Source organism: Chaetura pelagica, unplaced genomic scaffold (assembly GCF_000747805.2).
Source record: "Chaetura pelagica isolate M959 unplaced genomic scaffold, ChaPel_1.0 scaffold53, whole genome shotgun sequence".
Classification (NCBI taxonomy): Eukaryota; Metazoa; Chordata; class Aves; order Apodiformes; family Apodidae; genus Chaetura; species Chaetura pelagica.
Window position 1 is genome coordinate 3,716,838 of NW_009952880.1, and position 14,506 is coordinate 3,731,343.

Here is a 14,506-nt window from a genome sequence, read left to right on the forward strand (position 1 = left end):
GTAGGGAAAAGGAAAACCCTCACCTCTGTATTCATATTAACATTTATATAAACCAGCCAGTAATCGCTTAGATATAAGAGCTGTGTGCCATGTTTTAAACAAGATGCAGTTGAATTCCCAGGCACAAAGCCAGAAGATTGGGCCATCCAGGAAACACACACAAGAGGCCACCAACCGCAAGCCAGTACTCCAGAAAGTTTTGGTCCATGGGTGAGGCAACACTATATCCCATGAAGCATTTTCATTGGGAAATTCAATCTGTTGATATTAGATGCCTGCTTCTTTTCACAGAAGGATAAAACTACATGGCACACCTTCTCTTCTCCTTCTCCTTTTTGCTAGCTTTTAGCCCCAAATCTTGCTCCTTCAGGTTTCTCACAACACCAAGCATTTAGCCCTGACTCTGTGCCTGGGCTTCCTCACCCGTGCTGTGCCATTTCGTGCTTTTTTTCTTCTACTCCTCACTTTACTTCAAACAATTGTCCTGCCAAACCACCAAGACACATGTTGCCCATATTTTGTGTGGACATCGGTTTTGAACGGTGGGATGAGCTTTTGTTGATTCTGCTAATGCTGGTCCAAAACCCCATCCATCATTTAAGGCAGCTCTGACAAGCTTGGAGCCTTAAGAAGAGAATCATGAGCAGGCAGGAGGAAGGTGATTGTTCCTTGTGCCTGGCAGCTGCCCAGAGGTGAAGCCAACCCTAGATGATGGCAAGATGGTGTCCCCACAGGGACTGATGGATATGGTGCAGTGGAAAAAGCCTGCAGACCACAGGTTCTTCTGGTGGATTTCTTTCTCTGTATCTTCATGGTGCTCTAGATAACTAACTCCTACTGCAGTCCTGCATCAGGACTATCTATTTTGCACAGCAAGCATAGTGCTATGGTGTCTGTCCAACCCCATGGGAGTTTGGCCAATCACTCCCTCCTGGTCAGGATCACGTTCCTGCCACCAGCTGAGCCAGGGTGTCCACACTGCCACTAGCAACTGCTCTGCTGCACCTGGGAAGTAAGGACGCTTTAGCTCCTTTCACCAGGAAGTGTTGTGTTAGAGATGGCACTTAGGACGGCAGTGCTGCTTTCAACAGAGCACAGAGAGCTGACACTAGCCTCCCGCTCCCCCCAAGAATAGCACAGGGATATAAGGCAAATTGCATCTTTCCAAGGGGTTGTGAGGAGGGTGATGCTGGTTAGAGTAGTCCAGAAGCAACACTAAGACACATCTGTCCCACAGCCTATGCTTAACTCTTCCAAGAGTACAAGCCAACCAGAGTATATTTGTACAACAACCTGACCTGGAGCCGCCTTTGCTCCCTTGGGTTCCTGCAAAGGTGGGTCTGAGTTGGCAGACATTCAGCCCCAGAACAGGAAGAAACCCCTCAATCACCACACTGGAGAGAGACTTGAATCTTTAGAAATGTAAAGAGTTGGTGGACAAAGTAATGCAAAAAGAAGGGAAGAGTTACACCAGACTTTGTCCACAGACAGTGGTAGAACAAGTCTTAGGAGAGCCATGTGCTTCGTATCTTGGAGCCTACAGCCTGTGTAATCCCACTGATTACTACGTCTCATGGGCACAGGACAGTCTCAGCACTGGTACCAAAAGTACATTAGCCCTTTGGGCTCCCTGATGCATGCAGGCAATTTTGAGTTACAACTCTTTTTTGAATAGCCACACCACAGTGGAGTCCTAGATAACATAAAATCATTGAATCATTGAATCATCAAGGTTGGAAAAGTCCAACCATCTGCCCTATAACCTGACTAAGCCATCTCCTGAAACACCACGTCCACCCATTTTTTGAACACTTCCAGGGATGGTGCCTCCACCACCTCCCTGGGCAGCCTGTTCCAATGTCTCACCACTCTTTCTCTGAAGAAATTTTTCCTAATATCCAATCTGAGCCTCCCCTGGTGCGACTTGACTCCATTTCCTCTTGTCCTATCACTGGTGACCAGGGAGAAGAGGCCAACACCCACCTCCCTGCAGATAGTTGTAGAGAGCAATGAGGTCTCCCCTCAGCCTCGTCTTCTCCAGGCTGAACAGCCCCAGTTCCCTCAGCCTCTCCTTATGAGACCTGTTCTCCAGATCCCTAACCAGCCTAGTTGCCCTTCTCTGCACCCTCTCCAGCCCCTCAATGTCCTTCCTTTACTGCAGTGCCCAAACCTGCACACAGTGCTCGAGGTGCAGCCTCACCAAAGCCAAGTAGAGGGGCAGGATCATCTCCTTGGTACTGCTGGTCACACTATTCCTGATGCAGGCCAGGATGTTGTTGGCCTTCTTGGCCACCTGGGCACACTGCTGGCTCATGTTCAGTTGGCTGTTGATCAACACCCGCAGGTGCCTCTCTGTTGGGCAGCTCTTCAGCCATTCCTCCCCAAGCCTGTAGCACTGCTGGGGGTTGTTGTGGCCAAAGTCCAGGATCTGACATTTCCTTCCTCACGTTCCTCAGGAAAAAAAGTGGGTCTGAAGATCCCTTGAGTTCCTGTACTGAGAAGACCTCAGAGAGCTGCTGTAATTCCAATGACAGCTTTTAGGGCCTTTCTCTGTAAAGAGTGCTCTTTACTTTATGTATCTTGCTGAAAGTTCAGGACACTGTGTACCCTCAGTAGCACTGCTGAAAGACCAGACCTCTTCAAATACAAAGGCATATATTTAGGGTATTAATTCATATGTCTTCATTCCAGTTTGCACTGACAACTCCTAAGAAGAAATGGTGACTGAACCCTGACTTAGTAAGTGAAAAAAACCAGTCATATTCCTTTAACATCAAAAAACTTTTTGATTGTGTGTCTAGAATGACTTGTAAAGACCCTGAACACACTTTGCCACATAGCAACTATTGCTGATGCTTTGCGCAAATATCTGGAAATCATATTAAAGGAAGAAAAGGTGGAGGAGGAAGCTGTATGAGAAAACATTCTTTCCCTGATCCATATCTGAATGTTCCCAGTCAACAAGCTCTCAAGTCTGCACTTGAACTGTGCATCAAAAGCAGCAGCCAGTGTGTATTCTCTTGTCAAGCTCATTCCAAACTGATGCATAACAGCCCTGTACTGGCCAAGGTCATTTCAAAGGTGTTTACTTTACAAACTAAATTCATCTCTCTTCACTCAGAGACAAAGTCAGTAATATTTGGAAAACAAACCGCGTAAGGCAAAGGTCTGACTTAAAGCTGATGCTCATGTTGGAGCTGGGAGCATGAAACAGCTGCATAACAATTATATTTCCCTGGAGATGCTGGCCATGATTATAGAAGGAAGGCCAAATTCAGAGGCGAGGTCTTGGGCAACATCTCTTGGGTAAGCTAGTGATACCTCCCAGGGCTATACTAGAGCCTCTTCGAGGACTGCCCTGCCTGCCATGGTGGCAGTCAGTGCCTGGCCTGATGCCTCCACCTGTCTTTTCTGGCCTGGCTTCATGCCACTGCCCTTGAGCAGACCCATCCATGGCCCCTTCCTATAGGAGAGAGCCCTGACACATCCTGTTGCCAAGGCAAATGTGGTCTGAAGAAGCCTGAAAGGAATCTTGAATGTAGCATTTTTTAAGCTGTTTCTGAGAATGCCCTCAGCTTTGGCATCCCTGAGAGCAGCCAGCTTCAGGTCCAGCAGGTCTAGCTAGAAAAACCTCAGATTCTTAGGAGGTGCAGACTTGTGCCAAGCATCTGAAATACCATTTGCTAAAGGTGTCTCACAATCCGTGGTGGCTATTGGGTGGCCAAAGGATTTGCACCATGTCCCTACCCGCTGGCTAGATGGGAGAGGGAATTTTGGCAGGACCAGTGCATATTGTGTGCCTAATCTGGGACTAACTCTACACTGCTGTTTTATCTGAGACTGTCTTGGTCCTGTGTATTTGCTCTATTTTCTTTTGTCTTTGTGTGCCACATAATACAAATGTTACATAGTTCAATCCTGTTGAATTTTTTGTTTGCATTTACAGTGTTACCAGGACAGTGTGCATTGCTCCTTCAGCAGCCATAATTTTTTTTCCAAATTTCTTGAACTTTCATCTACTGGTGCTGTGGTGACAGTGATAATGAATTAAAAACAGAGTAGCACAGCCCTGAGTAAATAAGGACACTCGTCTTCAAATCATTGCATATGTTTTACATTACGAGATTTTTGGGGTTTGCAACATGAAAACAAAAGAGCATCTAATTTGCCTTAATGCTGCTAATGGAAGACAAAATTAGTTCTTTGTAGTTAACTATCAAGTTCTTGACATTTCTGACCAAATGCAGTACAGGATTTCATTTCCACTATGGTACTGCAGCTGCTAGCTTTTGCCTGTGTCTAATCAAGCAAGAAGTTAACCTTGAATACCAAACACAAAATCTATAAACTAAAAGCTAGAACGAACTTGATTCCCTGAAGATCGCAGAATTTAAATAGAATGGAGAAAACGCATCTGAAAATTAAACATTCTGCATTATTCCGGGCATATAGATGTATGTCTTTGGCACAGGATTTTCAAACTGCTTATTAGCTCTTTCCAGAAAATTCTTGTAAGTAGCAAAAGCTTTGAGTCAAATCTGGATGTGCTTCTTCAGGGTTTAATCAAGCCAGGCCAGCACCCTGGGGCGAGGATGTCATTGGACCTGTGCAGCAGGGACGAGGCGAAGCGAGTGTCTTCCCTTCTCCTTTGCGTGAGCAAAGAGGTTAACGTAATCCAATTTCTTGTGCTCCAATAAGTGGTGAAGAGGAGGCAGGAAAGAGCTGGCTCTGCAGTGTGGGGGAGGTAAGAGTAGATCCCTCTTGACCAAAGGGAGCGCGGAGGGCTGGCTCATTGTGGAGTTGGAGTGTTGTGCCCTCTGGGTTTGCTCCATCCCTATGGGAAGAGCCCACCTCTCCTCCTTCCCACTCTGCCCACAACAGTGCTCACAGCCACAGTCCCTCATCCCATGTACAACAGGGGGAATTCTGGTGGAGAAAAGACTGCCAACTCAGGTCTTCTGAGATGCACAGGATAAGAATCAAACGATATACTTAGCAGCACTGTCGTTTCTTTTTCCAGAACCTCATTTACAAACCAAATATTTATCGTTCCTCTTAATAAAAATTTGAGAGCATTGGAGATCCTGCACTTCGGTTTGCAAGGACTTACTCTGTTGCCAGCATGTATCCCTTAATTACAGAGCAGTTAGCACGCACCACTGATAACACATTGCAGGGCCTTGGTTTGGCTCTATAGAATGACATCTACATCTAATTTTAGGTGTCTCCATTTCCATTTTGGTCAGTGAAGCTCTGGGTCTCAGTCCAGGTGCCTGAACATCAGGGTTTCTCTCTTAGTCTATTTAGCAATCAATTTAACACCCTCAAAAATCAAGTTTTGTGGCCCATTGAATTTCCTCCTTGGAGTTGTAACTGCTGGCCTGGCTTTTGTTCTCAGGTAGAGTGTCTCATCTTGCACCAAAGCTTCCTGTGCTATGTGTTGCAGTTTCATCTCCCAGGCAGCTCCACAGTGAGCCTTGTGCTAAAATGTAATCCCTGGGATTTATTTTAATGCAGTTATCATAGGGGAAATATGAAATCAGAATCCAAGTTAATTAGAAGTGCAGCAAGATCGTGGACATTGGCAAGGAGATGTATCCATGTGTGAAATCACCAGATCAACAGTTACAAATGAGACCAGGTCTCACAGATTGACTTGGTGCCTCCCATTTGCATGTTCTTCTGTTGGTAGTCTTAATTATCACCCCCTTTACTTGGAAGCAGAGCTGTAGAAAGAGCTAATGGAAATATTTCACTGGATTTTCCATTTTAAAATTGATCTCATTTTTTATGCCTGAGGATACTATGTTTTGGTCTACTATTTTGGTTTTCAGAGGATTATGTTTTAACAAAAACATTACTTTATTTATCTAGACTGTTTTCATCCCCTCCCTGTGCCTCTCCTTGCTGAAGTCCACCTCCGCACCATTCTTCTGTATGCAAAATTCCACAGATAATTGCTTTAATTTTTATTTCCATATAAAGAAATAATGTTTTATGACAATCTGGAGCAAAATACTGTCTTTTCTGATGACCTCAAGCTTCTTAGGAGTGACAGTGAAAGATGTTAAATAACAATTTGTCTGTCTGTGTGTAAATTAACACATCAGAGACCTGAACACTCTCTGTCTGTGTTAGCTGCCTTATACAGGCAAGATCCCCCTCACCGTTTGTTCCATCCCCTACCAGCAGTTACCTACCTAGTTTTGCCCTTCTCAGAATAAAATGCCAATCTTTCAGACAAAAGAGACAGTACAAGATTTGGACGTAATTTCCCAGTTACTTTGATGGGCTTGTCTTTGGGTGATACCTCTCAAGAAGTAAGCTGGGGATCGGGCGTGCGCTGTCGAGGAGTTCATTCCTGGCAGACAGAGGAGGGGTCAAGAAAACCCAGTGTTGAACAATTTTAGCATGACCTGCCAAGGGGAAAATTCATCTTATGATTAATTAGGAATTGTCTACACCTGCAGCAGGGAAGTTGCAATTTTTTTCTACCCCATTAGATTTAGTATTATCCCTATAATATGTAATCTTTCTCTTAAAGCGGCTAAACACTTGACCTCAATATTTTGTGAGAATTAGTTTTAGAGCTTAATTATACATTGTGAGAGACAAGACACTAATTTTTACTCTTTTTATTTTGGTTAAGAGTTTTCCTTGCTGGTCTGAGTGTGGATGAACATCAGAAAACAATCTCTTGAGCAACCATTTATCAGAATTTATGCCAACACTTGTTACTTGCTCTCCTCTAAATTTCACCTCCGTGTTCATTAGGAAGTGTCCAGACACTGCAGTATTGCAGAAGAGACAAAGCACCACCTCCTCATGTAGCAGCACTTTGCATCTGCTAACATTTTTTAAATAATCTCTTCAGCCAGCCTTTACTGAAGTGTTAATTGCTCAGACCTTGACTTCCTCAAATTTGGTTAAAATTATTCTTGCTCTAACCTTCCCACAATGGTTGTAAAATTTATTCAGATTTTTAAAAAGACATTATAGCAAAGATGAGACATTAAACCAAAACTGAAGGATAAAACTGACAAATTGGGTTGTCAGTAGTACTTTCTCTTCGTTACCATTTGAGTTCTATGTGGTTTGTGACATAAAGAAATTTTAATTAAGTGACAGATTGTTATTTCTGTATTGAAAAATCCTTTCCCAATGTGGGAAAGAAAATGCTCTGGTAATTCTTATTAAAATCAGTCTACAAACCATCAAGGCCAGAGGCCTATTTTGATTGCATTTTTAGAATAGCCATCTGGACTTTCTCTGGAGATTTGAGCTTGAGCATGTTGTCTATTTTTTATAGTCACTTTGCAGAAGCACACCCTGTCCAGAATATCCAAGACCTCAGGTGCAGATGAGCTAATTAATGACATGCAGTGATGTGCTTTGACGGGGTCTCTTAGGAATCCCTTGTTAAAATTCTACCATCAACCCATAGGCAGAAGGGATAATATTCCTCCTCTACTGAGGTCCACTGGGTTCCTGCTAAATCAGCCCTGCCAAAGTTGACTTATCCCTCATGCTTCTAAAAAACATCTGAAGGAGAAATAGTTTTTCTCTGTAATTACTTGATTTACTTAGACTGGACCTGGAGATTGCCATGTGCAAATACAATTAGTTTATTTTGTGGTAAGTCTGTTAGTGACCAGTACCAGCAGCACAGTGCTTGCAGAGCGGAAGTGTGCAGAAGATGTTTAATGGTATTAATCATGATGGCATCTGAAGCAGTTTCTCATCCCAGTGACTTCATATTTGGAATAGGAAGATAGTAAGTATTTTAGCAAGGGGATAATTGGCCAGAAAGTGGGCTATTTTGTCATTATGAGACTGATCTTGAGGACCATTCACATAATGGAAAAAAATTCCCATTGGGTGTAGATGGCCTGGATAAGGTGCCTGTAGACCCTCTGAAAGACAGCAAATGCACCCGTGGATATGGCATACCATGGGGTGATGCACCCCATGTCATCCTCATCACAGCAGCTGCCTGTGCATTTGAACCCATCACAAATGCAACGCAATTGGATTTAGGTTACCCTCAGTGCAGAGCATTAAAGTAGCTTCAATTTTACTCATTTGCTACAGGCTGAAAGTCCATGTGCTGGCAGTAGTTGTGAATACGAGATACTGTTTTTGGCAGCAGTGACTTTTTGTGAGCACAGAACGATCTTCAGAAACCACCAATAACTAAACTGGGGAGTCTCAAGCTGATAGAGAAGTGTACATCCAAAAGACCAAGTGTCATCACAGTTGGAAGTATCTCACCATTTGAAAGTTGGCAGGTTTTACCTGCACTATTATTTTATTTTAGATTTTCATACCATAGTATCAATCAAAGTCAGTTTGGGACCACTGATTCACTCACCCTTGTTTTTCCATCTTTTTATTCCCTATATTTTCAAGGGACATTTCAGTTCTCCAGTCTTTTCCTTTATACTGCTGTGAGGTCTTTCCTCATGAGTCTTCTGTCCTATAAGTTACTGACAGCCTGAATCCCACAAACCCCAGCTTCAGTTACCCAGGGATTAGTACTGCTGGCTAGACTGCTAGCCTGCCTCGTTGTGCACTGATGACCTGCATGTGCATGCAGGGGACAAAGCTGGCTGCAGGGCTGTCAATACAATGAGGAGCTAACTATGCTCAGAAGGTGTGGAATGGAGAACCAGCCAAGGGAGGAGCAGAAGTACAAGCAGGAAATTGAGCAAGAGAAAAATGATAGGTTAAAACCTGGGGTAAGTAAACAGGGTAGAAAGATCAGGAGATTTGGATGCAGACTGGCAAGGAAAGCCCCATTTGGAGGGAGGAATTCAGAAACCCAAGGGATTTGCTTGGGCACTGGACACTTGGACTGGGAAGAATCCAGCAGCCCAGAATAGGATTGACAGCACTGGATGGAGGAGGAAGGAGGTGGAGAGACCACAAGCTAAACAACCGGAACAACAGCAAGAACACCATGTCCGACACCATCCTTCCTCTGTGGAATTCAACACCTCCCCTCTGCCCTGGGACAGAGTGCTGGCATCCATGGCCAGAACTGCTGCCTGCACACCAGCAGCTGTGAGTCCTGGGCATGGGTGCTGGAACATGCTGTTGGTTAACAAAACAATTTTGTCCAAGCCAACCTGAAACCCAGTATTTCATTTTCTTTTTTGCTCAGTAGAAAAACAATTCTATTTTTTAAGGAAGTTGGTATTTTCACCAGAAAAGGCTTCTATTTTGCCAAGAAAATATTTGTTACTAGATCATTCCAGCTGGAAGTTCCCACCCTACTAGGGCCCAAGCTGTTACAACAAACTTCTATCAGTCTGCCAGGTTATAGATTTGTTAGGCCATAGCTACAAACACACACAAATTCCAACTCAGTATTTTTCTTGAGAAACAATTCCTCCATCACAGTCCTTTCCTACAGTGTTTGAAAATACAAGCAACTTTGAGGTGGAAGATAAGTCATAACTCAGCTCCCACTTGTATGACAGATAACTAGTTTTGAGTATCTGGGTTAACCTAGATTAGGATGGACAACAAAGTGCAACATAACTTGACTGGCTTTGCATTCCTTGAGTGTCCAGGTATGTTACCTGTTGAGACACGCTAGGATCTTCCCAGTGAGCTGAGGAGGTCTGTATGACTACATTACCAGCTTCTTCACTATGGTAAATCCATCTTGAATTAAAGCCAGTCCAAAGTGGGGTCAGCAGGTTTTGTATGCTTGACTGGAGAAAATGGCTGAGGCCAACACAGGTGAGAGCCTGGATTCAGTGAGCAGTGAAGGGTGCACAGACGAGGAGACAACTCATGGCGTGAGGCATGTGTCAAGAAATCTATATCCCAGATTTCATAATGCTAAAGGAGCATTGGATCTAGTTGCATTATTTTTTTACAGTAAAATGTTGCAAATAATCTGCAGGTCACAGTTATTTTTCAGGTCTGTAGGTGAATATAGGGCTGCAGAGCTTTGAGAAGCTCTGTGCGTGTTTCCTGGGCCTTGGTCACTGTCACGATCCGTGACCTATTATATCTCCTTATTGGAGTGTATTAACTTATCAGGATTTGCTGAGAGATCCACACGTGGGTATCGCCTCACACAGAGGATACAGGAACTTATGTCCTGACTTTTTTGAGTGAATAACTCGCTCAGTGCTTACTAAATTTCTAACAACAGCAAGGTTTATTGTGGGGAAAACAAAGCAATTTGGGGCAGGAGGTTCAAAAGGAGTGATTACAACACATTAAACATATATGGGTACACCTTAGTTACACATCTTATCCACGTGAGGGAAGCAGAGGGGAGGGATTTGCCCGAATGGCTGGATTATATTTTCCCCTATAAGCTGGACACAGAGGGGGTTCAGCGCAGCGTGGAGACGCCGTGTTAAGTCAGTTTTGTCGGCTGACTCAAAGGACATTTCATGTTCGTGTAAGGAAATACCTGGTCCTTCACAGTCACTGCTGTTAATAATCAGGGCCCCTCATGCTTGGATGATGTGTCACTCTCTATACATGCTGATTTAAAGCTATGTCATATCAAATAAAAGATATGTAATTTATTCAATATAATTTTTAAGCAAACAAAAGAAATGAGCTACAAATTGCCTAATTTGGATAGGTAATAACATCACCATTTTTTTTCCTTCACTCTGGACATTAAAAGGAATTCTATTTTTAAAGAATTTCCTCCAAACTGCTGCATTTATTATTGATTTTCTTTCTACAGTTGTTTAAACATCAATATTTTTCTAACCAACCACTTCATGAAAATGCAGTTTACCAGAAGTTATTTTTATCTAATTATTCTTAAGGAATTTATTTTATATTTCAATGCATGGAAAAGTAGAGTTGAGGGAGACAAAAAGGCAAACATCTGTGTTCTTCAATGTCTAACTTCTAAGACTTGAATCAGTTCAGATGTCTTTTATGTCTCTCTTTCATTTTCTCTCCTCTATTGATATGAACAACACAGACTCAGATTTACTGCAGGATATTTTGAAATGAAGAACAAATAATGAGTGTTTGTGCAAGAGAAGACAATGTCCAAAATTCATTCTACAACAGCCAAATATTAACACAGGTATTTCTAAAATGGTTGATTCCTGCCCTTCCACGGGGTTCAGACTAACATTTTGCATGGATGTTTTGCTGTGTATTCTCCTGTACAAAGAGAACAATATACCTGAAGAGCTTTTCCCTCTGTACTCTGCAGTTATGTATTGATATTTAGACTCTCAAGTCCTAATTATCACAACTGATTTTCCTCTGGGAGTTAATATAAATGACAGCAGCAAAAAAAAATTGTTGCTGTGCCTCAGTGTTGCAGTCACTCTAACAGAGAGCTATCTTAGAAGCCTTTTAATGATGAACCAGCTGTCAGGTTGCTTAATGCTTCCAAGGAGTCAAAAATGCAGAGCGTTCAGCAGCAGGATAGCTCCTTACTCCTGGATCACCTCTCATCCTGGTAGGAGTTACCACCTAAAGCTGCCCCAACTCTGGCAGCTCCAGGAATGGTCTGTAACAGCTTGTACTGAGCTCTATCAAAAGGTATAGAAAGATGCAATACATCCAATTTAGATAAATCTCTTTGGGTCAATGTATGTGCTGTGAGCATAGAGGGACTCCAGGGAATCAGGAGTAAGACAATTAAAGGGTTCAAACACTACTATTGATAGCCATTGACAATAAACTTGGTAGAGTACAACAATGCACAGACAAGAGGGAAGAAAGGAAAGAGAGAAAGAAATTATTTATTCAGTTTCCAGGAAGTCAGTGGCAGTTTTGTTACTTTTCTAAGCAGAGTGGTGTTTTCTCCTCAAAATTGGTGTTACAGGTCACTGTAGAGAGTCTTCTTGTACCTAGCAATGAAATCAGGGTACATTCAACAGAAGCAAGCAACATATTGCTGCCACTACCCCCACCTATGCCCATAGTCTTGGGCAAAGTTGACAAAATTGCCAAGCAGAAGGACTAATGTAACAGTAACTTCTGTTCATAACAGGAAATATTTGATCTAGTTCTCACGAGGAGAAACTTGAAGTTAATTCACCCGGCTTATCTTGTGGCTAATGCCTTCTAGGTAAGATTTCAGAATGACATGTTTTGAAAGACATATTCAAATATTTTTACACATATTTGGAAAGTTTCAATATTTTGAATTCAATATTTTTACACATATTTGGAAAGTTTCCCACGATCATATTCCTAGGGGTGCAGATTCACTGAAGGCAGGGATATGACTGATAGGACTCAGAATGTAGACAAGAAACAGTCATTTTAACCCATTACTAGAGTTGGAAAGGGGCAAACTGGGAACAAGGAGTTAGTTCATAAAGCTGTTCATAGTCTTGACAACCTTAGCCCATAATTGTGTTAGCTGTACCAATAATGACTAAATACTTAGCTTTTTTCTAAAAAAAAAAAAAAAAAAAAAAAAAAAAAAAAAAAAAAGAACAAGCTTTTTCATGCCAGCTTTAATTTCTATTACTAGGAAGAAATGTCCTACCAAGGTGAGCACCAGAGTGTATCCTCTGCCCCAAGCTCTCAGTTTCACCTCTGCTGTCTTATTTTATTTACAAGTAATTTGCAACACACTTTTATCTCAAAGTATAGTGGAAGGATGTATAAGGGCACTCTGATGAAGAGCAAAATCATGACAGATGATCTGAAGCCACCATTCATATATTTTCCAAAAGGTGCTTGGTGGAAAGATTCATAAAAATAGGAGGCTGAAAGTGGAGATTTAGGTACTTGTCTTCTGTATGGAGAAGGATCTGTAGGGTAGGGTCTCAGAAGTAAATACTTAAGTGGTTTTAAGATAGCAGTTAATCAGTGTTAAGAGTATTTAAAATCTCAGTGGGATATTTGAGCACTCATCTACTTTTTTTTTTTTTTAAGCTTTAATTAATTTAATCTGAAATCAACCTAGTTAAAAGAGTGTAATTCCCAGGAGTGTGCACAATTATTCCAATAAAGGGAATCACCTCTGCTGGCATGAGGCAGTTGTCATGGTTTGGGACAACACAACAGCAAAAGGAACAGCCCCGTGGCCGTTCACTCAACTCCCCCCCACAACCACACTCTGGGATGAGGAGGACAAAGCTCATGGGTCCAGCCAAAGGACAAGGAGGATCCTTCACCAATTAAGGTCCCAGGCAAAACGGACTCAAGTTGGGGAAAAATAATAATTTTATTTCACACCAGTCAAACACACACAGGACACAGACACACACAGAGCAGGGCTTGCACATGTTACCCCACCCCTCCCTTCTTCCCGGGCCCAAATCACTTTGTTCCCGGTTTCTCTCCCTCCTTCCCCCCAGCAGCACAGGGGGACAGGGGATGGCAGCCTGGGCTTCTCACAGAGTCATGAGCTGCTTCGGGAACAGGCACCTCCCCTGGCTCAGGGTCTTCCAAAGCTGCGTAATCAGAGTCCACTGGCCACAAAATCCAAGTCCACTGGCCAAGTTCTCCCCTCCTGACGCCTTCAGGGAATGTTCCACCACGTTCCTCCACGAGTGCAGGGGCACAGCTGCCATCTAGCCATGGGCTGCAGGGAAACTTCTGCTTGGGCACCTTCTTCTCCTTCTTCCTCACCAACCACCAGCACCTCTTTCCTCCTCCGTCACAGCTCTTCTCCCCACTCCTTCTCTGGTCAGGTGTTATATGAGTTCTTTTGTAGGTTAATTGATGAGGTGCATCTATTGTCCCTCTAATGGCTCCTTGGCTGGGTTGAAAACGGCTGACTGGGCTGAAAAGCGAGGCAGCCTCTGTGGACAGCATAGATTTGAAAAGGAAGATCTCTGGCCACTACACAGAGATTGTCTCTGCCTAGTAACAGGAGTTATTGGCAGACCTGACAAAAAAATGGCCAAAGGGATAGATGTAAGCAATTCACTTCTCTTTAAATGTGGATGTTATTGAAATCCTTTCCGCCCTCTTTTCAAAGACATTTTCTCTCTATTTTTAATAACTGTTGTGTTATTTGGTTATTTCACATTGGTTATTCCAGACAAAATAAGTCTTGAAGATGTGGTCTGTGTGTGTAAGAGCTTTTGAGACCTCATCCCTAACTCGACATTCAGACAAATAAGTGACTTCTCACGGGTTAAGGAATTACTGCATGAATTCCCAGTGCTTTAAAAGTACACATGTAAAGTGGTGTGCATGTCTTCTGCTGAGGTTTAAGCTGAAATGCTTTTATCTCATGTTTGCTATGGGCTAAGGGCATGCACACAGCTAGTCATCAACACTCACCATGGCATAAATTGTTAGACCTCAGCCTCTGACTACGAGGATAGAAAATAGGCCCACGTCACCCTGAAATGTACACATATTGACTTCACATATTACTACCACAAATCTCATAAAGTAGCTGTCATGGGGAATCACCATCAAATGGGGTCTTTCTTGTGCTAAAAGTAATGTTTATAAGGCAAAAAAGAAAATTTCTTAAGCTGCGCCTTTTCAAATCAAATGACTTTTATTAAAATCAAGCAAAAGCAGTATGTCA